Source organism: Canis aureus, chromosome 21 (assembly GCF_053574225.1).
Source record: "Canis aureus isolate CA01 chromosome 21, VMU_Caureus_v.1.0, whole genome shotgun sequence".
NCBI classification, from domain to species: Eukaryota; Metazoa; Chordata; class Mammalia; order Carnivora; family Canidae; genus Canis; species Canis aureus.
The window spans coordinates 46392832-46420315 of NC_135631.1; the positions used below are offsets into that span (position 1 = coordinate 46392832).

Below are 27484 nucleotides of genomic sequence, written 5' to 3' on the forward strand. Positions count from 1 at the left end.
ACTGAAATGTACATTTTTAAATGATTAAGATGGTAAATTCTAGGGTCATCTGGGTGGCCCAGTGGTTAAGCATCCGCCTTAGGCTCAGGGCATGATCCTGGGGTCCTGGGATCGAGTCCCACCTTGGGCTCCCCGCAGGGAGCCTGCTTCTCCCTCTGCCTGTGTCTCTGCCTCTCTCTGTGTCTCTCATGAATAAATAAATAAAATCTTTCTTTTAAAAAAAGATGGTAAATTTTATGGTATGTACACTTTACCATGATTTTTTTAAACAAGAGTTATAGAAACAAAGAAGTTGCTGTAGGACAAACTAAACAACTTAGCATAGTTCGGACAGAAAATGGCTATGGTAAAAAAAATCACCTAAAGAAAGTAAAACTTTATCAATCCTGAGGGAAAGTAAAATTTCTTCTAAAAATCTAAGATAAAAACCCATGTAGAAAATGTAGCAAAAAAAAAAAATCAGGAAAACTTTAACTAGAAGGGCATTTGACCCTGAGACATTGGTGTTATAAGACTATAAGCATGGGATCCCTGGGTGGTGCAGCTGTTTGGCGCCTGCCTTTGGCCCAGGGCGGGATCCTGGAGACCCGGGATCGAATCCCACATCGGGCTCCCAGTGCATGGAGCCTGCTTCTCCCTCTGCCTGTGTCTCTGCCTCTCTCTCTCTCTCTCTCTCTATCATAAATAAATAAAAATTTAAAAAAAAAGATTATAAACAAAGGATTACTGAACAGGGATCACTAGGCATGGGCTCTCTCTTCTTGTTCTAGAAGTTCTAAGAAAGATTACCTCTGTCTCCGACCTTGTCACTGATGCCTTCAATTTCAGTCTTTGAGGTTTGGTACCTGGGCTTACTTACGGCTTTTTCCCCTGTCCTAACCTTGGTCCTAAATTCCAGCACTACATTACAAGAGCCTATTAAACAGTCTCTACCAGTTCTCGAAGCCAGTATGTCCAACTTTATTATCTCCTCTGGGGCTGCTCCTTTAGATCTTACCATTTCTGCCAATTGCTCCCCGCTTGCCTCCAAATCTTGGAGTGAATCTTCCCTCCTCCACCTCCTGAGCCCCTGTATCCACTTGGTGATTCTGTCCTGGCATGTGTCCCTCCATGACTCTCTTTTCTGTCTGTTCTCCTCACCACCACCCCCATTGCCCCTACCCTATCCTCTGTCGATTGGGTCCTAGATTGCTGTAGCAAATCCAAACTGGCTCTCCTCCTCCAGCCTTTCCTTGGTCCATAGGAAAAAGACTAAACACATGTTGACAAGCACCAGAGAAGCAGGAAGGAAGTGAGGGAAGGATGAGGGACAGTAGGAAGAAAACAATACTGGAAAAATTTCAAGAATTTAAAGATAAAAGCACAAGACTCATCATGAGACTTTTTTCCCCCCATATTCACATGGTCCGAGGGTCAGACTATGGGTCTCCTTGACCTGGCAGCTCCAGAGCAGAGTACAAACTGCAGAGGCTGGAGTCATGGCAGGACAGAAAGTTCCTTTTTCCCTCTTTGACCAGGTTTGAGTTGAAAGGAGTGCAGCCAAAGCTGTAACCAAAAGGAGGCATTATACTTCCGGGAAAATCTCAAGGAAAGCATCACAATCAACAGTAGTAGCCACTGGGTTGGGCTCTAAAGGGAAGGGTAGAGAGATTTAACCAGAAAGCATGAAAGTTGGAGATAAAGTTCTTTTCCCAGAATATGGAGGCACCAAAGTAATTCTAGATGACAAGGATTATTTCTTATTTAGAGATGGTGATATTCTTGGAAAGTATGGAGACTGAAATAAATCATCGAAATGGCATCAAGTGAAGCTGCCCATTCCAGGGGAGTCGTGAAATCTTTCATCATGTAAATAATTCTCATGGCTCTCCTTTATTTTGTATTTTTATTTTTAAAAGATTATATTCATTTAGTCATGAGAGACACAGAGACATAGGCAGAGGGAGAAGCAGGCTCCCCGTGGGGAGCCTGGTGTGGGACTCAGTCCCAGGACCTGGGATCATGACCTGAGCCAAAGGCAGCTGCTCAACCACTGAGCCACCCAGGTGCCCATGGCTGTCCTTTAGAATCAACTAATGGTATCCAAACAAACAAACAGAAAGACTCATCATGAGGAAAAATATAAAAGCTTCCTTCCTTAACAAATTCCATTCCTCAAACCCAATCCTTGTACATATATTTTTACAGATTTTTCCCCCAAAATTTCTTAAAGAAAATAATGGATACTTCCTAGTAGTCCAGCCAGATCACAGTTTATGAGTCATTATGATTAAATAAAGCCTATAAGAATCAGTCCCAGTATCTATATATAGGACATAGTATGTTGAGTCTGGGATTTTATGTCAAAAAAATCTCTTTTTGAAGAATTACCAGCCTTTTAGGAGATAGGAGGTCTTAAGAAGGTTATTATGCACATATTATTGTTTAATAATAATTTCACAAGTTCCGATCTAAATGTGTTCTCTGTATCACCAGGCTGATCCTTCAGTAAAACTTGAGGGAAGGGAGTTCAGCTCAATATAAAAAAATTATCAACAACAATAGTGACTACAACAGAATGGGTTGGGACGCCTGGGTGGCTCAGCGGTTAAGTGCCTGCCTTCAGCCCAAAGTATGATCCTGGAGTCCCGGGATTGAGTCCCACGTCGGGCTCCCTGCAAGGAGCCTGTTTCTCTCTCTGCCTGCATCTGTGCCTCTCTCTCTTTGTGTCTCTCATGAATAAATAATTACAAACCTTTAAAAAGTAAATAAATAAATAAATAAAAATCTTTAAAAAAAAACCCAAATGGGTTGACTCAGAAGGAAATAATCTGTCCCTCACTGGGGGAGTCAAGCTAACACAAGATGAGTATTTCTCAAGAAATTGTAGAATGGATTTAAGCATTAATTGATGGGGAGAAGGAAAGAGAGTCCTTGATCATCGGTTCTCAAAATAGCCAATTATCAGATCGCAGGGAGGGCATCTTAAAATTCAGATTCCTTGGCCTCACTTGTAGAAATTCTGATTTAGTAGGTCTGATTTAGTAGGATAGAGCCTAGCATGTGTATTTTTACAGAAATCCTCAGAAGACTAACATAAATCCAGCTTTGGGACCCATTTTTGTGTTGGTTTCTCAAACTGGAGAATACATGGTCTTCCCCAAATATGCACCCCTCGCCCCTGGATCTATAGACCTCATTTTAAGAAATGTTGGCCCTAATGTCAAACTGAAACAATCCCCCTGCATTTGTGATTTTCTCTTAGTGGAATCATTTTATTGGCGATAAAGACAAAACATATATTTTTTTTATATTTTATTTATTTATTCATGAGAAACACAGAGAGAGAGAGAGAGAGAGAGACAGAGAGAGACAGAGAGAGACAGAGACACAGGCAGAGGGAGAAGCAGGCTCCATGCAGGGAACTCGATGTGGGACTCGATCCCGGACTCCAGGATCATGCCCTGGGCCAAAGGCAGGCGCTAAACCGCTGAGCCACTCAGGGATCTCCCCAAAACATATATTTTAGTAATAATACATAACTGAAAGTTTCATAGATCGCCTTTGATTTCTTGAGGTAGTGTGCTCCCAGCCTGAACATTCTTAGCTTCATTCTATATAGCTATCTTCCTTTTTTACAGATTTTATTTATTTATTTGAGAGAGAATATGAGCAGGGGAAGGAGCAGAGGGAGAAGCAGACTCCCTGCTGAGCAGGGAGCCCTACTGGGGCTGGATCCCAGAACCTGGGATTATGACCTGAGCTAAAGGCAGATGCTTAACCGACTGAGCCACTCAGGTTCCCCTATAGCTATATTCTTAATAGTGAATATATTCACTATATTCATAACCCAAGAATGAATATAGCTGGAGAAAGTGCTTTGAGAAACATTGTACTAGAAGTTATCCAAAGATCCTGAGATTCAACAATCTGGTAACTGGAGTTTCTGCTTTGGGCTCAACTCCTAAAAAAAGTTCTTAGGTGGGATCTGGGGGTGGGAGTGCAAGAGGGGGCAGCGAAGGGGGCAGGTGACCCATCAGTCCTTGAGGACAGGACCTGCGGCTTTTAACAGCCCTGAGTAGCACCTGGCACATGGTAGGCAGTCAATTGGTATTTGTTGCATGAAGGAAGGAAGGCAGGCGGGGAGGACAGACATGTTCATCAAAACCAAATCTTTTGCCTGTACTTGTGGCTAAGCTAGCCACATAAACTTATAAAAAGCCACTTTTGAGATAACCAAGGAAATTTAAATATGGTCGGAATATTTCCTGTTATTAATTTATTATGAATATCAGTTTATTTGTTTAGATGCTACTAATTTATTATTACGTTCATTAGATGCAATAATGGCAGAGCAACGACGTTTTAAAAGATCCTTTCCAGTGACAGATGTGTACTCAAGTATTTACAGGTGAAATTTCACAGGGGTCTCAGGGAAGAGATGAAACAAAACTACAAACTGTGGCTAATTGTTGCAGGTGGGTGGTGTGCAAACAGGGTTTCAGCTAGTGTCGCTGTTCTGTACGTTGTTCTTTGTGTTTCTGTGTATGTACCAAAAAAGCAAGAATGACTTTTGCTGCTAAGGATCCAGCCCAGGATCAGTTATGTCGCATCCCGGGATGATTGAGAAAACGGTCCCTCAGAATACTCAAAGTATTTTCTGTGCGGTTTCTGTAGTTCCTCCTCATTGGCTAAGAAAATTCTTTAGAGAGTTCCAAGACCTGTAATCTAGAGGGGACACCCGGTTGGGAAATGGGGAGGCCGAGTCAGGCCTTACTGACCCACTCTGCCTCAGTTGGCTCACATGTGAAATGAAGATGATGACCGTACCCCTTCTAGGGGTTTGCGATGAGCCACCTGCCCTCCCTGTTGTGTTGGACAATTGTTTTTGCGCGGTTTGAGCTTGGTGGCTCTTGACCAAGGCCAAAACTGGGGGTGAGGGGACAGGAAGCAATGGAAGCAGGACAGCTAATGGGCATGCTCCTCTGGACACCTCTTGAGCTTTCTGTTCTCTCATCCGAGGTCCTTCTATTTTTTTTTTTCACATTAACGTTCTTAGTTTATTAAGCCTCTCATGAAAAATCTGCACAATCACCACAGATAAAGCCACTGCAGAATCTTTACTTCCTCTGTTGTCCAATCTCCAGCTCACTTCTTTTTTGCCAGCACCAACATTGGCTTTTGCAGTCCCCCTGACTTTCTTCATTCTGTTTTTGCGCTCTTTGTGGCTGTTTTCTTGAAGTCTTTTTCTTCTCATACAGGCCATGTCTTGCAAGTCTATGTTTGGGTTCATTTTTTCTTTGCATAATCCAAGGAATCATAAATCATGCCAAAGCCAGTTGTCTTGCCACCACCAAAATGGGTTCTGAATCCAAATACAAATATGACATCTGGTGTGGTCTTGTACATTTTGGCTAGTTTTTCCCGAACAGTCTTAGGTACTGTTGCCTTCCTGGGATGAAGAACATCAATAACCATCTGTTTCTGCTGAAGTAGTGGGTTGGTCATGAACTTCCTGGTCTGGATAGTTACTGTGTCATTCATGATGGTGGCCGAGCTTCAAGCAGCCGGGGAGGAAAAACTCATCCGAGGTCCTTCTAGAACTAAGCCTCATCTCTCCCCTTCTCTCCCGTCCCTAGAGCTGTGCATATGCCTTTCGAGATGTCCTAACAGTGGCTAAGTGGGTGAGCGTCTGCCTTTGGCTCAGGGCGTGACCCCGGGGTCCCCGGATCGAGTCCCACATCGGGATCCCTGCGAGGAGCCTGCTTTTCCCTTTGCCTGTGTCTCTGCCTCTCTCTCTGTGTCTCTCATGAATAAATGAATAAAACCTTTAGGAAAAAAAAAAAAAAAGATTTCCAAACAATGACTAAGGAGTTGAAGGGCAGGTGCTGTAGTGGAAAGCAAAAGCTCTGGCTAGGAACCATGCGCCCCACCCCCCACTCCCGGGCCTGCTTTCCTGCCCTTGACCCCATGACTCTGGCTGTATGATCTTGGTGCTCGAGATTCCTAATCTCTCTTGGCCTCAGCTACTTCTGCTATGAAACCACCGGGGTATCACCCAACAGGGTGGAAAGACTGAAGGAAGCGTTATATGCCCTGTGCCCACCGGATGGCGTGGTACCCAGCCCGGGCCCCACGAGCTAGCGGAAGGGCAGGAAAAGGCTCCACTGGCTGCCTCCCCACGTCCCCCACGACAGCCGCTCAGGCTTCGCAGGATGATCTGCTGCTGGCTGTTGGATGTGGATGATTGGTTTCTCTGAAAAGGAGGGTGGAGAAGATCCAGGCAGGGGTTGGTAAACTGCCCAAGGGCTGAGGGCGGGGTTATAAGTGAGGGAGGAGACTGCTTGCACCAGGGCCAAGGGCACGCGGGGAGGGGAGGCGGACTGGGAAAGAGGGAGAGGGGCCCAGGTGAAACCCCAGTTACCTGTAATGATGAATATACCCGACAAATCAGTAGAAGAAATTTAGATCGTGCTTTCTGTGTGCTGCAGATTATTCTAGGGGCTTTACACATATTAACTCATGTAAACCTCCCAGCGACCTATGAGGCCGGTGCTATTAACCTCTTTATTTTACAAATGCAAAGAAGGTTCAGTAAATTAATCAGGGTCCCTCAGCAGGTGAGTGGTTGGGCTGCGCTCAGACCAGGCCGGCCCCACTAACATTCTCTCATCAAACCACCACATTGGTTTTCCTGTGACCCTGTGCACAAGAAGTCAGGATTACCACATTTTGATTGATCTTTTTTTCCCCTGAAAACTGAGTCATCCTACCAATCCCCTGGTTCACTCAGCTGGCCGGGACACCTGGAGTCTCCAGGATATATATATTTTTTTCCTCCGCCAGGCCCAATTCCTGAACCCCTCCCAGCTTGTCCATCGTCTGGCCTCAGATGGGGTCTCCTCTTTGTGTTCTGGTCTATTAATCGGGGTCCAACGCGACAAATCCCACCACCACTGGGAGTGATCTGCAATAGGGGAACTTATTCCAGGCACTCAATATTTTTGGTGGAAGCTAGTTAGGCTGGTCCTGGGGCCTGAAGTCTGCAAGGCAGGTGCTCTAGAGGTAGAGATGAAGATGTTTGTGAAGTGGGGTAGAGCAAGGACAGACAAACTGACAACCATAAAGCTGGAACCAACCCACTTGTTTCTTTCCAAAAGCCCCCCCCCCCCACGGAAGGAAGTGGGTGTCCTAGAGGAAGAGTGAAGCCCTCCACTATGGAAGTAAGCCCCATGGGGGCTGGAAGGGCAGTGAGCCCAGGGGCTGCCCACACCACGGCAGCCCGCAGATAAGGCAGCAGGGCAGGCAAGGCCCAGGGCTGTCAGAAAAAGCCGAGTTGGGGAAAAGTGCCTACAGAATTGCCTCTTTAATATTCACTCTGTGTTTTGTTGTAGAGCGAAGGTGGGATTATTCCCTGCTGCCAGCCTCTGGTCTGAATGCCTGGGTGGGTCCTTTGCTTTGCTTCAGAACCACCTGCAACTCCTGTCCTTGGGCCTCTTCTGCCCAGAGAAGAGGAAAGTCAAAACTCAGTTATGATCAACAGAAAATCCCATCTAGTCACCACGGCTCTTGAGGAGGTTGGGAAGTGCAGCTAATATTTTTTAGGGTCTTAATTATATAAGCATTATGTTCAAAAACAATTTTTTTTACTTAATTCCTGGATAGTGTCTTTTGAATAGGCCATAATTACGGGAAGTCACATAAAAGACAGCGTAATGATGTCTACATTCTGAATTCCAGGGTAGGTCAAGGCCCAGAGTTGCTTTTTAAAAATATTCTAGTGTTTGGAGATGGTATTGCCTAGATCAGTGGTTGACAAGCTTTGGCCTGTGGCAGAGTCACCTGGAAGGCTGGTTAAAACTCTGGTGGTTGCCCTCTACCCCTGACCCCCCATTAGAAAAGTCTGGGGTGGGGTCTGAGCCCTTGCAGTGCTATATAGTTTCCAGGTAGCGATGGTGCTGCTGGTCCAGGGGCTGCACTTTGAGAACCACTGGCTTTTTGGTTAAGATCATAGCCTTCCAAATTTAAAAAAAAATAATAATAGTGGATCCCTGGGTGGCGCAGGGGTTTAGTGCCTGCCTTTGGCCCAGGGCAGGATCCTGGAGACCCGGAATCGTATCCCACATCGGGCTCCCTGTGTGGAGCCTGCTTCTCCCTCTGCCTATGTCTCTGCCTCTCTCTCTCTCTCTCTGTGATTATCATGAATAAATAAATAAAATCTTTAAAAAATAAAAAAATAATAAATAAAAATAAAAAATAAAAAAAGATCATGGGCTTCCAGGTCAGACCCAGCAGGGTGGGCGCTCAGCTCAGCATCTGTGTGCGACCTTGGGATATTCAACATCCTATGCCTCGGTTTCCTTCTATGTAAAATGAGGATAATAATGGCATGTGCTTTGGGTTATGGTGAGGATTAAATAAAAGAATCCACATGAAGTATGGACACGGTATGTGTCCATGACATATTTCATCCACAAAAATCCTTTATCCACATAAAATATAGATACAGCATACAGTACACACTCAAATGTTCTCTATCATTTTAATTCGTGAGTCAGCGATCATGCTGCAAATGCCCATTATAAAATATGCCAGAGCCACAGACCTTTCACACGTGAACCAGCTGAGTCTAGAAGAAACTGGAGTTTGTTTGTTTGAAACTGAAGTTTTTAATTTAACTTCTTAGTGGATCGTTGTCAAATTCTCAGGCCTCTTCCTGTCTTCTCGTATTTCTCTAGCGATGATCATGCAGCTTGCAAATACCAAACAAATGCATTAGGGGAAAAGTATCACAGAAGAAATGTAGCCAGTTCTTTTACAAAAATCCGTTTTGTTGGAAAAGCCGGCTTGACGCCAGTTTGGGTTTAATTTCCCAGCTGAACAGAAGATGGCAGCACCACACGGGGATGTTGCCGGAGTCTCCTGCTCCCAGCCGCCCCCCTCCCGCCCCTCCCAGATCAGGCTCGCTTTTTGCACGTTGAGCCCCGTTTCCTGGGCCGCAGACCCTCTCTTACCCTTGCATCAGTGGACCGAGAGCCCTTCCTACGGGGGGACTCCGGGGTCAGCTCATGGGTTAAAAGGAAAGTATCCCCTGGGCCGCAAGACTGAGCTGTAGGGCGACTCTGCGCAGGTCCCGTGCCCCCTCGAGCCTCAGTTTCCCCTGTTCGAACCGGGAACACTGGAGGAGAAGCTGTCCGAGGCCGGGGCGTCCGCAGGGGCTGCAGGAGCCGGGCCGGGAGGCCGGCGTCCCCTGGAGCCTCCATCCCGCGCGCTGGTAGAGGCCGGGAGAGCGCGCGGGGAGGCAGGTGCGTGTCTAACAAAGCGGATGACGTCGACGACTTCGCGGCCCCTCGGGAGACTCCTTACGCGGCCACCTGTCCGCCCTCTTCTGTCTCATTTCGGGGGAGACGGTGGCTTTGGGCAGGTGGTTGATGGAATCGAAGCCTAACGGGGTTTCCGTGGACGGAAATTCCTTTCGGAGAAGGATGCTCTGGCGCCCTCCGGTGACGCACCCCGGGGAGGGCATCGCGCCTGGCAGCGCCTCGGTCTCAGCCTCCCGCACCCCAAATCCGGCTTCGGCCTGCGGAGCGCTGGCACTGGGTTTCTGGGTCGCTCATTGTGCAGCTAACCCTGGGATCCTAACCCTGGGATCCTAACCCTAGGATTCTAACCCTGGGATCCTAACCCTGGGATTCTAACCCTGGGATTCTAACCCTAGGATCCTAACCGTAGGATTCTAACCCTGGGATCCTAACCCTGGGGTTCTAAACTTGGGGTTCTAACCCTGGGATCCTAACCCTAGGATCCCAACCCTGGGATCCTAACCCTGGGGTTCTAACCTTGGGGTTCTAACCCTAGGATCCTAACCCTGAGGTTCTAACCCTGGGTTTCTAACCCTGGGATCCTAACCTTGGGGTTCTAACCCTGGGATTCTAACCCTGGGATTCTAACCCTGGGATCCTAACCCTAGGATTCTAACCCTGGGATCCTAACCCTGGGATCCTAACCCTGGGATCCTAACCCTGGGATTCTAACCCTGGGATTCTAACCCTGGGATCCTAACCCTGGGGTTCTAAACTTGGGGTTCTAACCCTGGGATCCTAACCCTGGGATCCTAACCCTGGGGTTCTAAACTTGGGGTTCTAACCCTGGGATCCTAACCCTGGGATCCTAACCCTGGGGTTCTAAACTTGGGGTTCTAACCCTGGGATCCTAACCCTGGGATCCTAACCCTGGGATCCTAACCCTGGGATTCTAACCCAGGGATCCTAACCCTGGGGTTCTAACCTTGGGGTTCTAACCCTAGGATCCTAACCCTGGGGTTCTAACCCTGGGTTTCTAACCCTGGGATCCTAACCTTGGGGTTCTAACCCTGGGATCCTAACCCTAGGATCTTAACCCTGGGATCCCAACCTTGGGATCCTAACCCTGGGGATCCTACCCCTGGGGTTCTAACCCTGGGATCCTGACCTTGGGATTCTAACCCTGGGGATCCTACCCCTGGGGTTCTAACCCTGGGATCCTGACCTTGGGATCCTACCCTGGGATCCTGACCTTGGGGTTCTAACCCTACGATCCTGACCCTGGGGTTCTAACCCTGGGATCCTAACCCTAGGATCCTAACTCTAGGATCCTCCCAAGAAGCGGTCACGAGGCTCCACGATGGCCACACGGGCCACAAGCCAGCCCGGCGCACAAGCCCTGAGATCACTCCGAGGAACCCCGCGTCTTGGGTGTTGCTCATTTCGTAGGAAAGCCACCTCCTTCTGGAGCCGGTGGTGGGTCCCAGAGGGCAGGGGGCGCGGCTGGGAGCAGCCTCGCAGGCTCCCCGCGGCTCTCTGGAGCACCCCCCCCCCACCTCCCCCGCGTTCCCTCTCTGGGCTCACCTGACTCCATGCTTCAGATCCCAGGTCCTCACAGGCTGGCTCCTTTGGGGCCCTAACATCTTCCCGGGCGTCCTGTGAGTGAGGGGCCAGGTCCTGGTCCTTGTGCCTGGAGATGTTGCCGGCAGTACTGACATTCGTCCTGGGACCACCTGCATCAGCGTCTCCTGGCTGCTGCTCACATTCAGACTCCCCGGGGCCAGCTCTGTATTTGCTGCTGCATTAAAACCTCTGAAAGTAGGGGGCGGGGCTGGGGGGCCCGGTTGGTTAAGTGCCGGCCTCTTGGTTTCAGCTCAGGTCCTCATCTCAGGGTCATGAGATCCAGGCCTGTGTGGGACTCCGCCCTGAAGGAGACCCTCTCTCCCTCTGCCCCTCCTGCTCATGCTTTCTCTGTACCTGTAAAATAAATAAATCTTAAAAAAAAAATCTCTGAAGGTAGAGATGAGAATTATGCATTTTTCTTTTTTTAAAAAAATATTTTATTTATTTATTCATGATAGACACAGAGGGAGAGACAGAGACGTAGGAGAAGCAGGCTCCCTGCAGGGAGCCCGATGCGGGACTTGATTCCTAAGGATCACGCCCTGGGCGGAAGGCAGGTGCTTAACTACTGAGCCACCCAGGGCTGCCTGAGAATTATCTATTTTTAAACCAGATCCCTAAGTGATCATCAGGCAAGCCACGGTTTAGGAATTGCTTCATAGATTTGTGACTCATTGTCCTGCTGTGCTCGGTCCACCCAACAAATGTGTGCATTTCTCCTGCCATTTGCCCACCCCGCTGCCAACAGGTCTGCACCTTCTTAGATCTGAGGCCCCCCCGGGCTGCGCAGGCTCCCGTCGGAGGAAATCTTGCTCTTCCCCAGACTTTATTTTTCGCCCATCAAGCCAGTGAGTGTGAGGTGGCAGCAAGACTCTTGGCCGAGCAACCTGAAGTTCTGCGCCTCAGGTGGAAATAAAATGTGGAGGATTAAGAGGTTACAGAAGCATAGTAACCTGATATGTACTTACACTCGGGATCCTTTCCACGTTTCGGCCCATAAACCTACTTACCCAACCACTGTCTGGCATTTTGATAGCTCTGCTCAGCTGGGGCCCTTTGTGGCTCTGGTTGTGTCTGTGTCTGTCTTTCTGTCCATGGTAGGTATGGCACTGACTTTGCACACTTGACATTGAACATCTGCCGTTTCTGTTCTACAGTGAGGTCAGGGACCTGCGACTGGCCATAGGGTCAGGGCAGGCGTCCCTTACTCATTCACTTACCCGTGGGACACTGGCGGAGACTTCTGTGGCTGTCTGTCCTCGGACCGGCCTTCAGGTCCCTCTGTGTACCCAAGGGTTTCCTGGCCCCACAGGGCTCACAAATGAGGCAGAGAACAAAATCGCCTCCCTGTTCCCTAACCCTGGTCCCTCGGATCACGAGCACTGGTGCCCACATCTCAGCCTCGGGGGCTGTGCTGTCCAATAGCCAAGGCCACATGGGGCCACCGGGCCCTTGAAATACATCTCGTGCCGAATGTTGCTTTGAGTTAGAAACACACACCGGATCCTGGAGGCACTGAGCAGAGTGTAAACCGTCTCGTTGGTGATTATAAATATTGATGGCATGTTGCAGTGCTGTTGTTCTGGATATCCTGGGTTAAATAGGTTATTAAAAGGAATTTCAGGGGATCCCTGAGTGGCTCAGCAGTTTAACGCTTGCCTTCGGCCCAGGGTGTGATCCTGGGGTCCTGGGATCGAATCCTGCATCGGGATCCCTGCAGGGAGCCTGCTTCTCCCTCTGCCTATGTCTCTGCCTCTCTCTCTCCGTGTCTCTCATGAATAAATAAAATCTTTAAAAAATAAAATAAAAGGAATTTCAGTTACTTATTTTTCCTTTTCGAATTTGGCTACCAGACAGTTTAAAAGTACATGCGATGGCTCAGACCCCACTGATCTGAACCTGGGGTATTGCCCTGATGGTTCCCCACGGTCACTAACTTTTGGGACTTCACCACTTCCCTGAGCTACGTGATCTGTCTGGTTCCTTCTAGTTTTTGCCTTTCTGCCTGGCCCTAAACTAAAGCGCACAGAGCTGGGTGACACCTGACAGGTGGCGAGCCTTGCTGGAAGTCTCCAGGTGGCTCAGCGCACAAGTCTAGCTATCAGAAGATTCTCTCAGAGATAAGCGGAAATATGTTTCCCTGGGATAGCTTTCTAGGAGAATAAGTGAGTCATGCCTAATGATTAGAGACCGACAATTTATGCCTTTTCTTTAACCGATTCCCTATTGCTAGTTATTGAGTGATTTTCCGGTTTCCAAAAGTTGTGTCCTGATAATCATCCTCATGGTCAGATCTCTATACATGCTAGATGATTTCCTTTGGATCAGTTTGTACTGATACAATCTTGAAAGCTTTTGACACCATTCTGTATTACACGAATGCCATCGGGTATCATCATTTTTGAAATCTTTGTAATTCTTATGTAATTTTTGTTAAAAACATTGCATGAAAATGGTTTAAAAATTAGTTTAAAATGGTACATTTTGTTTTCCTTTGCTCTAGTGTATGGTAGTTTACCTTTCTTAGTTTGTTTCCAACTTAATCTCTGCTCAAGCTCCCTTTCTGTTGATGTTAGAAATGAGATCAAATGTTAGTTTCTGTGCACTGGCTTTCTTCTAGAGGAGTTCTACGCACATTCCACACAAAGCTACCATAGGGTACACATTTTTCTACACCCCTCATTTTTATATTTCTTTTTTTAAACCCCTCTTTAACAAATGTCACCTGTTACCTCAGTCTTTTTTTTTTTTTAAAGATGTTATTTATTTATTCATGACAGAACAAAGAGAGGCAAAACACAGGCAGAGGGAGAAGCAAGCTCCCTGTGGGGAGCTCGATGGGGGACTTGATCCTGAGACCCCAGGATTATGACATGAGCCAAAGGCAGATGCTCAACCCCTGAGCCACCCAGGTGCCCCAAAGGAATAATTTTAAGCAGCGATTTCCTTTCCTTTCCTTTCCTTTCCTTTCCTTTCCTTTCCTTTCCTTTATTTATTTGATTTTTTTTTTACATTTTATTTTTATTTCCTTTATTTTCATTTGTCTTTTCTTCGGGTGAAAGAGGAAGCAGTCAGATCCTGAGTACCCCGGGGGACCCATGATGGACAGGTTTGCTCACCCTGAAAAGGGTGACCACTGAGACTCTGGTCCAGGCTGCAGAGCTCTCCCCTAAGACCTGCCGGTGGAGGCAATGGATTAGAAACCACCCATTTCTCCTTCTTGAAAGGAAATCCCAGTTTCTCCTCCATGAGCCCCCAGGTCCACTTCTCTCTTTTATTTCTCTAAATATTACCTCCATTTAACAGTGCTTTGTGTATAGTCGGCACTCTACAAATGCTCGTTGAATGAATGAATGAATGAATGAATGAATGAATGAATGAATGAAAATATCAGTGAGTGAACACTAACCCTGGAAATCCCTGGGTAGGCTTGTTAAAGCAGAACTGAAGATTTTCATCCACGTCAATGGCTTCCCACGAATGACCAATAACGGGGTAGCACAAACAGCACTGGGATATTAGGGACTCTATAGGGTCAGAGCTGAAAGAGGCCCTTGACCTTTGCATGTTCCAGGCAGGGCCCCAGGCTGGTAAACATTCAAATTCAGCTGGGAGATGTATTTAGCCTGCAGAGTCCTGCTGCTGCTACTGCTGCTGCTGCTGGGGTTGGTTTTTGAATTTTGAATTAGTTACCAACATATAAATGTTGGGAGATTTCACAGTAAGTGCTTTGGGGCTTTTAAAAAAATTTTTAACTGGAAAATCTGACACCACGAAGTCCATAGCTACGCATAGCTTGGGCTGAGTCGTTGTGGCCACCTTCGAGACAGGATGTGTTCTAGCCGTCGAGGGCAGCCCCTGACACACAGCATTTGTCCGGCCTTGCTAGAGGTGGCACTCTGATGCCTCTCCTAGTTTAATGCCAGTCTACCACCCACTGAATTTACCTTCTTAAAGAGTGCTGGATTTGGGCCTCAACCCTGCAACATCTTCCCCCTACTGCCAGCGTAATCTCTGGAAGATACAAACTGGACTAGGTCCTGCTCCTCCTTAAAATCCTTCCATGGCTCCTTACTGCCCAAGGCCAGTCTTATGCTTAGGAGACCTTTCAATGCAAAGCCTGCATTACTGATCTTAACTCTGACGACTCTGACTCACCAGGCACACTGCCTAGTTTCCTGTTCCTCTGTCCTGCCATATCCTCCCGGCCCCAGTGTCTCCATACATGCTGCTCCTGTTGCCTAGAATGTTTTTCCCTATCCTCATTTGTCTGGCAAACTCTGAATTCCTCCACCCCTTACCTCATTATCTCTGCCATGGGACTCAGCTCACACTCCTACTCAGTTCTTCGTGCTCGGGCCATGGTCCTGGGATCGAGTTCCACATAGGGTTCCCTGCAGGGAGCCTGCTTCTCCCTCTGCCTATGTCTCTGCCTATCTCTGTGTCTCTCATAAATAAATAAATAAATAAATAAATAAATAAAATCTTTTAAAAAACACACAAAAAAAGACTTCCCAACCAGAATATGTGATCCTTGAGGGAAGGGACCACAAATCATTATTTTTTATCCTTAGCATTTATCTCAGTGCTCAATAAATGTTGAGTGAAAAAATGAATGAATGTATGACAGCCTTGCTCTAGGTGACTTTGTTAGGGGCATAGTTGTGATAAATTATGGTCTTCCCCTGATTCCCTGTAGGGTTATGACTGGAGTCCTCTGCAAACTTGAGAGAGTGTAGAGGCTAATGACGTTCTTCTTATATTCCCAGACTATCTCAGGAACCTTGGCCTTCACCGTGTGTTGCTTCTATTCCTCCTCCTTCATCTTCTACACAAACTGTACACCTCATTTTGGCTTTAGCTTCCCACTTATAAGGTTGGCTTTCAAATATCCGCTTGACCCCAGGTAATTAGCATCAGCGAATTGTGCAAATTCTATACTCCTTGCTAGTGTTTGGTTCATGAATGGCTTGTGACCCAAACTGGGCTAGTGAGATGTGAGGAGCATCCTGCTGGAAGGAAGACAGCTCTGAAAAATTTTCCTCCACCCATGAGAACGGGCATTTCCTCCCTTTATCATCTGGACATAGTCATTTCAGAATTTGACATATGGAAACACTTGAGGTATCTTGCCACAAGCCTGGAAATGAAGCCAATACAGAAAGATGGAATAAAGCCTGGAATGAAGGTATTATTGAACAGGTGAATCAGGGTTAATCATGGTTCTTCCTTCTTCCTAACAGCACCCAGACTTTATTTACAAGGAAACCCCCCTCCTGTGGTCACAATACTCCCAATTCTAAGAACAGACCTGATTCTTCCACAGATAATCCTGCTGTGCCTTATCAATGATTAGTTATGAATGAGCCTGAGACTCAGTTCTGGCCAATGAGACATGAGGGGAGGTCTATGAGGATGCTTCTGGAAAAACTGCCCTTAATCCTGAGAGGCAGCTAGAAGAGAAGCCATCCCTATTCTGCTTGACAATTCCTTGTGAGAGTGTGGACAGAGGACTTGCTGCTCCTGTTTTATTAAGAGCATGAGGATGAAGACAACACCAAGGACTTTAGAAGAGAATGATGGAAAGAATCCAGATCCTTGACTGCACACTGAGCTGTTGAACTGATCAATCCTGAAGCACTCCTTACCTTAGTAGAGACTTTTACTAATGTAAGATAATGCACTTTCTAATTCTTAATTCAATTCAATTTAGACTTTGACACTTGCAACTTAAACATCCACATGATATATCTCCAAAACAGGGAAGATGTCTTGTTCTTAACCATTTATTACTTTCCTTATAGCCCTAGGATGTTTTTGATGGTTGAAGATCAACTTTTCATCAACTGTCCGACACGGGGGTGATGTGATTTGAAAAAGACATTTTAGAAATCAGCTACTCTTTAGTTCTCTTTCCCAACACAAATCAACTGGTACATGATTGTATTAGTCAAGACAGCATGCAGTAACAAATCTTGAAATCTCAGTCACTTAGCACACATTAAAAAGTTTATTTCTCACCAGTAGGTGAGCCAAAGCTGTCCTTCACCTGGGAGTCAAAAATCCAGGCTTCTTCTAAGTAGCAATGCTCCCTTCTCAATCGGGGGCTTCTAAGGTCACCATGATGGGGAAGAGAACACATGGAGACAGCATACTAGCCCTTAAACATCTTCATCTAGAAGCAGCACAAACCACCTTATATTCACATTTCATTGGCAAGAACTGAACACACCTCTAGCCTCATAGTTAGGAAGTACAGTTTCTTCTTATGCCTGGAAAGGAGAGGAGAACCAAGTAAGAAATCCTTTCAGTCAGTTCTATCACTGTGATACATATATTTCTGTGTAAAATGTGTAAGTCTGTGTAATCAGTCCAGCAATGCTTATCCTGTTCCATGTATAAGTAAAGGAAACAACTCTGTTACACAAAAGGCATCCCAGTAATTTATTTGTTAAAGTGGGCTTCTCTGCTCTGAGAAGTAAAAATTATTACAAAAATTGCCTTTAATTACATCCACTTTTTAAAAACTAAATGTGGGAATTCAGCAATACTGTTGTTTCACACTTAAATAGCATTCTTTAAAAAGAGGGACTATGAAAGGGAAAAAAAAGGGATGTATTCTTTAAAATTATCAATTTCATGAAAGACAAAGGCAGTTCCAGGTGAAAGGAAACTAAAGACACACGACAACTAATACAACATGTGATCCTGGTCTAGATTCAGTACTAGAGGAAATAATGCTATAAAGGACATTATTGGGTCAATTGGAAAAATTGAAATATAGACAACAGATAAGGTAAAAGTATCTATGTTAAATTTGCTGAAGCTGATGGCGGTACTATGGAAATATATGACAATACTCATATTCTTGGGAAATACACATTGAAGAATTTAGGGGTAAAGCCTTATGGAGTATGCAACTTATTAAAAAATTATATACCATATTCATGAATTGTAAAACTCAATTTTGTTAAATGTTAATTCTTGCCAAATTGATCTATAGATTCAATGCAATCCTGACGAAAATCCCAATAAGCTTTTCTATAGAAAGTGCCACGATGATTCTAAAATTTACCCAAAAAATGCATACAATATAGAATATCCAAAACAAATTTGAAAGAGGACAAAATTGGAGGACTTACATTAGCTGACTTCAGTACTTAGTACAAAGCTTCAAAAAGAAGACAATGTAGTATTGGTGTAGGGGTGGACTTATAGACCATGGGAACAGATGGAGACTTCAGAAATTGATCCATATATGTATAGTCCATTGATTTTCACCAAAGCAATTCAGTTCTACCGGGTGCAGACATGGAGAGAGTGCAGAGTCATATAAAGTGGGAACTACCCTGGGTCCCAAAAGGAAGGAGATGGCATATGCAATTTGGGATCTTTTTAGATTGGTTTAATAAAGGGACTTTTTAAAAGATGGTGGACATGACCCTGTGCCAATTCCAGGTCTTGAACCTTAAGAAGGTCTGTCAGCTTCTGCCTTTGCAATCTGGGGAGCCCTTGAGTCACCAGGTCCTCTGCAGGAGATACCACAGGGAATGAGCTTGTAGTGAACCATATGGAAAGGGTGAGGCTCTTGACACTTGGGAAGAGAGAGAAGTTTCACCTTCCCAAAACCCTTTCTGGGCCCAGGCTTCTTGCTGTCCCCACCAGACATATCCTTGCTCTCGGTCTGGTGAGACACCATGTGACTGCAGCTTTGTGAGAGATTCCTTGTGAGACCAGTGGAAAAATCATTCAGTGGAACTTTGGTCAACTCACAGAATCATGGGAAACAATAAAATGGTGGTGATTCTAAGTCATTTGTGGGTTTTTTTTTTTTTTAAAGATTTTATTTATTTATTTATTTATTTATTTATTTATTTATTTATTTATTTTTTATGATAGTCACACAGAGAGAGAGAGAGAGGCAGAGACACAGGCAGAAGGAGAAGCAGGCTCCATGCACCGGGAGCCCGACGTGGGATTCGATCCCGGGTCTCCAGGATTGCGCCCCGGGCCAAAGGCAGGCGCCAAACCGCTGCGCCACCCAGGGATCCCGGTTTTTTTTTTTTTTAAAGGATTTATTTATTTATTTGACACAGAGAGAAAACACAAGTGGGGAGAGGGGCAGAGGGAGAAAGTCTCAAGCAGACTCCCTGCTGAGTGCAGAGCCCAATTTGGGGCTTGATCTTATGACCCGGAGATCATGACCTGAGCTGAAACCAAGAGTCAGATGCTTAATCCACTGGGGCACCCACGCACTGCTATGTCAGTCAGGTTTCTTTTTTTTAATAAAAGATTTTAGTTATTTATTTGACAGAGAGAGCACGAGCAAGAGGAGAGGCAGAGGGAGAGCAAGAAACAGACTTCCCCTGAGCAGGAAGCCCAACCCTGGGATCATGACCAGAACTGAAGGCAACCAACTGAGCCACGCAGGTGCCCCAGTCAGTTAGTTTTTTGATAGCTAACTAAAACAGCCACCAGGCAGCAACCTCCTCAGAGAGGGTGCCTGGAAATCAACATTCCAACCTCCCTCTTCTCCCTCCCTCTAGTCTCCTTGTAGGTGTCCCCATAATTTGAACCTATTCAGAAGCAGAAGGCAAGGGAGACTTCCACATTTCCCAGGAAGGCTATCCTCTCAGAGCACAGAGTGGGGAAGAGGAGAATGGAGATTGGATCTGGAGAGGTGAACAGAAGATACTCAGCAGGGTCCAGCCCCTTTCCCCTTCAGCATCAACTTTTGCTGTTTTTTTGTTTGTTTGTTTTTCTTTTTTTGTTTTGTTTTTGTTTTGTTTTGTTTTGTTTTTGACAGAGAGAGAAAGCATGAGTACAAGCAGGGGGCACAGCAGGCAGAGGGATAGGGAGAAGCAGGCTCCCCACTGAGCAGGGAACCCGACGTGGGGCTCAATCCCAGGACCCTGGGAACATGACATGAGCCAAAGGCAGATGCTTAACTGAGCCACCCAGGCGCCCCTCATCTTTTGCTCTTAATGCAGGTGAAAACTTGTCTCCCTGTTACAGGAGACATTTAGAGTCCACATTACAGGAAAACGTCTGGTCAGTCATGGTTCCACCTGAAACCTGAAATATTAGTTAACACTGGTGTTCTTCATATCAGAGGGCTAGGATAAGGGAAAAGTAAGTAATTAATGGAAAAGTAAGTAATTGATATGAAACATACCTATTACCCTCTCTGCTTCTGTGACTGCACATGAGGTCTAAGTAGGTGGTGATCATATCTGTTTTCTTCCACATTCACTTCGTGTTTCTCTTATCCTCTGGGAGCATCTCAGCTGGATGGAGTTCTTTTCCTGGTAGGAGGGACTCAAACCTTTATTCTTATGGGATTTGCATCCTTAGTGGTCTTATTTTATTCTGTGGCTACCACTCCCCATTGACAAGAATGATTGGACAATTGAGTAGTAGTAGGAGGCATCCAGCAAATCCTCTGTGCTCTTCACACAGCTCTCTGCCATCCTCTTGTAGCAGCAACACAATTTCTCCCTGGTAATGGGGATCAATGACCTCAGTCAGCACAATAGCCCCATTCTTCGCTTTGTTCCCTTGGGCACTAGGATCTTCAAATCCACAGAGGCCAAGGTCACAGGGACAAAAAGCAAATATTCTTCAAGTGTATCATGTAATAGTAAGAGAGACCACTTCCAGCTCCAACCTTCGGTTCTGAGGCCTGTGCATCCTGGTTAGGAAAAAGAAGACACCATACATAGGTCACTGGCTGAAAGTGTACCTTAATTTACAGGTCAGCAGAGCAACTTCAAGGGTGATGTCTCCAGCTGGTGTCAGGACTAAGCCTTCAGCAGGCCCTCTCACTGTTGTGTCAAACCAGCTACTTTCAGGTAATGGGGCATGTGGTAAGATCAATGAAATTCAGGGACACTGAGCCCATTGTTCCACTTCTTTTGCCATAAAATACACTGCCTAGTCTTGGGCAATGCTGTGTGAGATTTGATGGTGGTGGATAAGGTGTTCCAAGAATCCAAAAACTGGTGGAACTGGCAAAAGCACTGAAATCATGCCACCAATGTTCCAACATTAATCTTTCCAGGTCTCTGACCCACAGAGCCACTGCCCCTGTATCACTGTACAGTTCTGTACGTCGGGCTATCTCTTCTCCCACATGAAATGGACAATGAGATGCAGTATCTAGAGTTCTGCGCATAGGGATTCTCCTTTACCATTGTCTTTCTGGGCCACCCTTTGGCCGAGGGTTAGTGTAGAAGCCACCCACTTCCAGCTGGTGATGGTGCAACAGGTAGATGCAGTGATAAATCTAGCTTATGTTTTTTCCTCTATTAACTGGCTATGGGGAACTCCTCACAGGGCCCTGGCATAGACTGAGAAAGAGGCAACAGAGCAGTTGGAGCAGTAGCATTTGAGTCTGTGCCACTAGCTTATGCTTCCAGACCTGCTTATGAGACTGAGCCTACCATTTTTATTTTATAAGAAATCTTCTGTGCATGTCTTGATGGAATATATAACACCCAGTTCATGGTGGGTAGTTCGGGTCATAGGTGATTGCCAGGGCCCAATAGTAATCCAGGAGTTTTCTGTTTGTTTGTTAAACAGAGAAGAGTTGGGGATCCCTGGGTGGCGCAGCGGTTTGGCGCCTGCCTTTGGCCCAGGGCGTGATCCTGGAGACCCGGGATCGAATCCCACATCGGGCTCCCGGTGCATGGGGCCTGCTTCTCCCTCTGCCTATGTCTCTGCCTCTCTCTCTCTCTCTCTCTCTCTCTCTCTCTCTCTGTGACTATCATAAAAATAAATAAATAAAAATAAATAAACAGAGAAGAGTTGACGGACTTTCCTGAACTGAGTCTTTCCAATGAGGGATGCAGCCCATGGTGACTTCTTAGAGGAGCTAGAGGAGTAAGTAGCCTCACCTGCTTCCCTTCCTCCCTTTGGTTTCCTTCTGGGTTTGCCATGGGCTGAGCCCCAACGGAATCCAGAGAACAATGAATTCGTTGAAGACTGTAGACCATCTACATCTGCATCTAGAGGGGCAAATGAAAGATATCCTGCATCAGGTGAATATAGTAAAGGGAGGAGAGAATTCAGAATTAAGTGAATTAAGAGAATTCAGAATTAAGAATTCAGAATCACTTAAGCAGGGCAGGGGGGTTGATGAGGACATGCAAAGAGGAGGAAGGCAGTGAGAGAACTCAGGGCCTATACCTATGGTCCAAATGAGGTTACAGAGTAATTAAGTGAGGTTACTAGAGCTGGTTGGAAAGATAGAAGGTGCCTGTTGGAGAAGGGAGCTGCTCAAAATAGAAATTCTGTGTGAGGGGGCCCTGGATGGCTCAGCTGGTTGAACATCTGCCTTCGGCTCAGGTCATGATCCGGGGTTGTGGGATCAAGCCCTGCATTGGGCTCCCTGCTCAGCTTGGAGCCTGCTTCTCCCCGTCCCACTGCCCTTCCCCCTGCTTGTGCTCTCTCTCTCTGGAAGTCAAATAAATAAATAAAATTTCAAAAAAGAAAGAAAGAAATTCTGTGTGAAATATTGGTTATAGTTCCACAGAACTTTCTGCAATGTTGGAATTATTCTTTGGCTGAGCTGTCCAGCACCTGAAATGTGACTAGTGTGATAGAGACCCTGAATCTCAAATTTTATTCAATTTTAATTGATTCACATTTAAATAGCCACACGAAGCCAGTGGCTACTGAATCAGATGGCACGGGTCTAGAGTATGATCATATCGACTGCTTTCCATCAAAAATGATGGAAAGGAAAAAGGGAGGAGGAGAAGCAAACAAGATGTGGTGAATTACTGAGCTGGTCACAGCTTCACAAGCAAACACACTGGTGGCCTGGCCACAGAGGAAGTCTCTGAAGGTGCCATGTGGCACTGTCCAATGTGGGTATAGCCCATCACGGGGAAGAAGGGAGATGCACTCATCTCCTGACTCCTTGCCATTTCCTCCCTTCTGCTGTCCAGTGCCCTTCACATGGCATTAATCACCTGCTATGAGTTGTGCCAGGAAAATGGTGCAGGGCTTCATCTAATCTGGGAGTAGTGAGGGGAGTGAGTCAGTGGGTCAGCCTGGACCTGGGTGCTGAAGCTGCTGCTGGTTCATGAGGGGGTAGGAGGGAGGTCAGGGTAAAGCCAGGCTCTCACCCTGGGGGAGTCTGAGTCAGCTGGGATATTAGATTAGGCAAGCTCACTGAACAAGAGACCAAGATTGGGGTGTGGGTTCAGAGGGAGCCTGACCTGAGGTCTGAGGTGGTGCATAAACTCCATTCAGTATATTATTATAAGTGACATTGGGGATGTCATCTGGCATTTCAGACCTTAGATCCCTCTTCTACACAATGGGCAACAGTACCTACCTCACATGCTGACTCATATTATTTATGTGAATCACTCAGTATTATTATAAGAACTTTGTAACAATAGGTGAGGAAGCTATCATTCTTGTCATTTCACAGAAATGAAAATTGAGGCTAAGAGAGATTAAATGAAAATACTTATTGGCGGCAGAACCAGAGTAGATCTGACTCAGCCTCTCATTCTTGCCACCGTATGATGCTTCTTTCTCGAGATTTCATCAAAGGACTGGATTTCAAAACTCCAAGAGAGAGAAAGATTCAAGCATGAAAATGAATTCAAAGTGATACATGGGTGCAGCTATTATAAAGGGTAAAATGGGTGTCAGACAACATGTAATCCTAAAATTTCTTAATTGATGTGAATAACGTAGAACATATCTTGAAAGCAGCTTACAAGTATAGTTTTAGATGTACTCCAAAAAGTGTCTGTTTTGAATTAATTTATTTCTATTGAATTGCAGTCATCTGTTGAAACATTAAATATAAGACTCGATGTTCCAAACAATTTTCAGGGGAACCGGTCTCATTGGTCAGGCGAGCGCAGCAGGGGAACAGTTATCAGAGAGATCACACACACTCTGACTTGTCAAGACCTACCTTCGGGTTTCCTCCTGCCAAGTGACAGGCTCAGCTATCATGACCTCTAATCCCTTGGATCCAGCTGCCCTCTCAGACTGTTAGAGCCTCAGCCACACAGCTCCCACCACAGCAAACCTCTTGCAGATCTTAGTTCCAAGGCAAAGAAAACCAGAGGGGAGATTAATTGTGCACAAATCCTCCAGGCTGTTATGGGTAAAACACAACAATGACCGTGAGCTGTGAACTGTTTCATTTTTTGCACTTTATGTAAACACAGAGGGAAGTCAAGACTCTCTTAAAAACAGGGTTACTGCTTTCCAGCCTTCAAATTCTCTGAGAAAAGTGATACGGGAGTGACGTTAATGTGATGGAGCTAGTCGGAGCCCTTAAAGAACCCTGCCCGTTCCCTGAAGCACATAGCAGAGATGGGCCCTTTCATAATGGAAGACTTTTCCTGTGCATTGTATGGAGTTCATAAGGCCAGGGAAACAGAAATTGGTGCCTGTTAGCTCATGTTCTTGCTCTGAGAAGCTATTGCTGGAAGGGATGAGAAGGTCATGCAGATATGAGACTGAGTCAGGTGTCCTAGACACCTAGGGACTCCCCATCCTGAGAGAGACAAATAGGGACTCTGCATCTCCCACTTACATCCTTAGCCTGAGGCCAGAAAGTGACAGAGGCAAAAGGTGCAATGGCTTTTTTAGTGACAGTGAAGAAGAGTCTCAACTCCACTATATTGGGGGTATTGGGGGGTGCTAGAATGCTTTGTAAACAGATTTCAAATCAACCTTCCACCAGAAGAAATGGAAAGTGTGCTGTCAGAGAAAAAAACAAGTCAGCTTTGGGTCGAGAATGGGGTCTTCCAGGGATACAGGAGGAGTCAACAAATCTTTGTCATCAATGCAGGTATTAAAAAAAGGCCTGATGGAAAAAAAAAAAAACTGTCCTGGACTTTCCAAAGTAATTAAAAACCTGTTCTGGCCTTTCCTGCTCAGTGGTCAGGGGACGAAAACATGTACACTTTGACTTCACATTATCTTGTGAGGCATTAACCCACTGTCATTTCACAAACAGCTGTGAAAAAAAAATGCTTCAAAACTATTTGTCCTCTTTCAATGAATTCTCATTTCATCTCTCTTTTATCCAGTGTTTACAAATGTCACTTAAGGCTCTGCTCTTTGCTGGATGTGTGATGTTGAGAAAATGACATAATTTCTCTGATCTTACATTTCTACATTTGTGAAGCAGGGATGCTAATCATAATCATAATAATAACAATAACAATAATAATAAAAATAACACCTACCTCCCAGAAGTGTTCTGAAAAATGAATGAGCTATTGTCTGTGAATGTCCTTAGAAGGATGCTTCTGCACTGTAGCTGTTCACAGCACTATTGGATTAACAAACATGCAAAAATGACAGTTAAGTTTTACCGATGATATAAAAATTTCTCTTTGGACTCTGATGTGAATATCAGCAGGAAAAGAGACTAGAGCAGGAGATTTTGGGAAGTACTTTTGAGGAAAGTCAATGACATAGGACCAAAAACTTTTCTCGGATTTAGGCTAGTTCTGCTTTTGCTGAAATATGGGCAGTTTGAGTTTTCTTTTGTTTTTGGAAAATTTTGTTGAAATCAAAGACCTTCATACATCTGGATTATTTTTGGAGCAAATATCAAAAAGTCATCAGGAAAAAAAATCCTGCAGAATTTCTGCTTCCGTCTGGATCTAAGGTGATACATTCTTATCATCTGTTTTATACTTTTTTTTTTTTTTGTAAAATGGGGCAAACTGTTTAACTTTCATGAATCCTGTCTTTCTCAATTAGAATTTTGTACAAGAAAAAAAACCTCATGCAATGTTTCTGCTAATAAGTCCAGAGATTGATGGAAATCAGGTCATTTGCAAGATTGTCATCAGCAATAAATATTTAGTGATTTTTCTCCTATTTAATGCAAATATGCTATACAACAGGACATGATTCAAACCTCTAGGAAACTTATATTAAAATCATTCAAAAGAAAAGTCAGGAGAGTTGATTATGAATGCATTCATTATACTATGAAAAAACAATGCTCTTTCTTTTTCTTTCTTGTCTATTATTTTTTTCCCTTTGAATTTGTATAATTCTGGTATTAAACTAGGATACCCCCTGTGGGGAGTGGGAAGAGGACAATTGGAAGTGAAGGGATCTAGGGGTCGGATTAGGCAGAACAGGCAGGGACTGGGTTATTCATCTGGCTTGAGATTTGTCTTTTTTACACATGAACTAAGAACTGAAGCCGTTATTTAGAAACAAAAGAAGAAACTTCCTCATTAAACCCAACTTTTATGGTCATAAAGTTACAAGTCCACCAGTAAAATTGGGGCCAGGAGAGAATGAGTGAGCATGTCAAGCTGTGATGAATTATCCAATAAAATCCTGTGGAAATATCCAGGATAGCATACAACCCAGCTGTGACGCGATGAAGAAGACCTCTTCTTGGAGGAGGGATAGATCTAACTTGAACTTTCATGAATAAGTAGGAGTTAGCCATAGGAAAAAGGACTGAGAAAGAAGGAACTATGTATGCCCAGGAGTTCAGATCCAAGGACCAGCAACCTCCACATCAGGGCGGTTGGAGAGCTAAGGGATGAGGCCAGGAAGATGAGCAGAGGTCAGATCATGAAAGACCTTAACAGTCATGAAGGCGGTGGAGATTCAGTGAAGGATTTAGGTTGGGGGAAGGCCTTAAGCAGATTTGCCTTTGAGTAAGGACCTTCGGGTCTAGTGTGAACAGATGGACATATTGTGGCTATTGGCCCACTTTTCCTACAGTATTTCAGAGGGAAGAAAGTGACATAATAAACCTGTTTCTCAAGTTTAATATAATTTTAATTTCTTAATGTTGTTCTGAGAAGCAACCCAGTGATCTCAAATAACTACCTGAATATATAAATTCAATTTGCAAACTTCATATAAATATACACTGCTGATGTGTTGGTAGGTTTTCATAGAAACAAGAATTTCAAGGTAAGCTGGGTGTAGTTCTGGAGATGATTTTCCCCTTGTGCAATCTCTATGGCTTATCATTTAAAATCATTAGTCATGTCAGATGTCACGAATGGTTGTATAATTAGGGATCTATATTCCCTCCTTGAGGGGCACAAACACTTACATGAAACACAGATGGTTCTTCCAAGGTTTTTCAGAGGTGATTTCAAAAATGAAATCAGAATGGGGTGCCTGGGTGGCTCAGTCAGTAGAGCAGCTGATTCTTGGTTTCCACTCAGGTCCGTGATCGCAGGGTCCTGGGATGGAGCCCTGTGGATCTGGATCTGAGCTTACTCAGGCTCTGCACTCAGTGGGGAGTTTGCTTGTGGATTCTCTCTCTCCTTCTCCCTCTGCCACTCACCCAACTCACTCTCTCTCTCTCTAAAATAAATAGATAAAAATAAAATAAAATAAAATAAAATAAAATAAATAGATAAGTGTTTTTAAAAATAAAATCAGAATATATTTTTAATTATTTAGTTTCCCAATATTGTAAAATGTAACAGATTACATTACTCAGTGGTTTCATTTCCATAGTTCAAAGCATGCTCAGGATGAAGGATGCTCGTGATCTTCATAAAGATATTCTGGGAACCAGAAAAGTGTGGAAACCTACACACTCT

General features: G+C 45.1%; 1 long non-coding RNA gene and 2 pseudogenes across 3 annotated transcripts; 1 reads left to right on the forward strand and 2 right to left on the reverse strand.

The window, feature by feature from the left end:
- Positions 1–1478: 1478 nt before the first annotated feature.
- On the forward strand, positions 1479–1781 carry LOC144293487 (10 kDa heat shock protein, mitochondrial pseudogene; annotated as a pseudogene).
- A 3235-nt stretch (positions 1782–5016) lies between these two features.
- Positions 5017–5554, reverse strand: LOC144293488 (small ribosomal subunit protein eS24 pseudogene; annotated as a pseudogene).
- Positions 5555–8505: 2951 nt separating this feature from the next.
- LOC144293033 (uncharacterized) lies at positions 8506–27238 on the reverse strand. 3 transcript variants are annotated; one of them, XR_013360478.1, is made up of 9 exons: positions 26986–27238; positions 25133–25218; positions 23845–23972; positions 21800–21910; positions 20080–20402; positions 18047–18200; positions 11661–17176; positions 8994–11258; positions 8506–8731 (listed from the first exon to the last, which is right to left on the reverse strand). It is a non-coding gene; the product is annotated as an uncharacterized LOC144293033 (long non-coding RNA). The 3 variants fall into 3 exon arrangements; XR_013360477.1 differs by having other exon boundaries at positions 20080–20595; XR_013360479.1 differs by lacking the exon at positions 11661–17176 and having other exon boundaries at positions 20080–20595.
- Between the last annotated feature and the right edge of the window lie 246 nt (positions 27239–27484).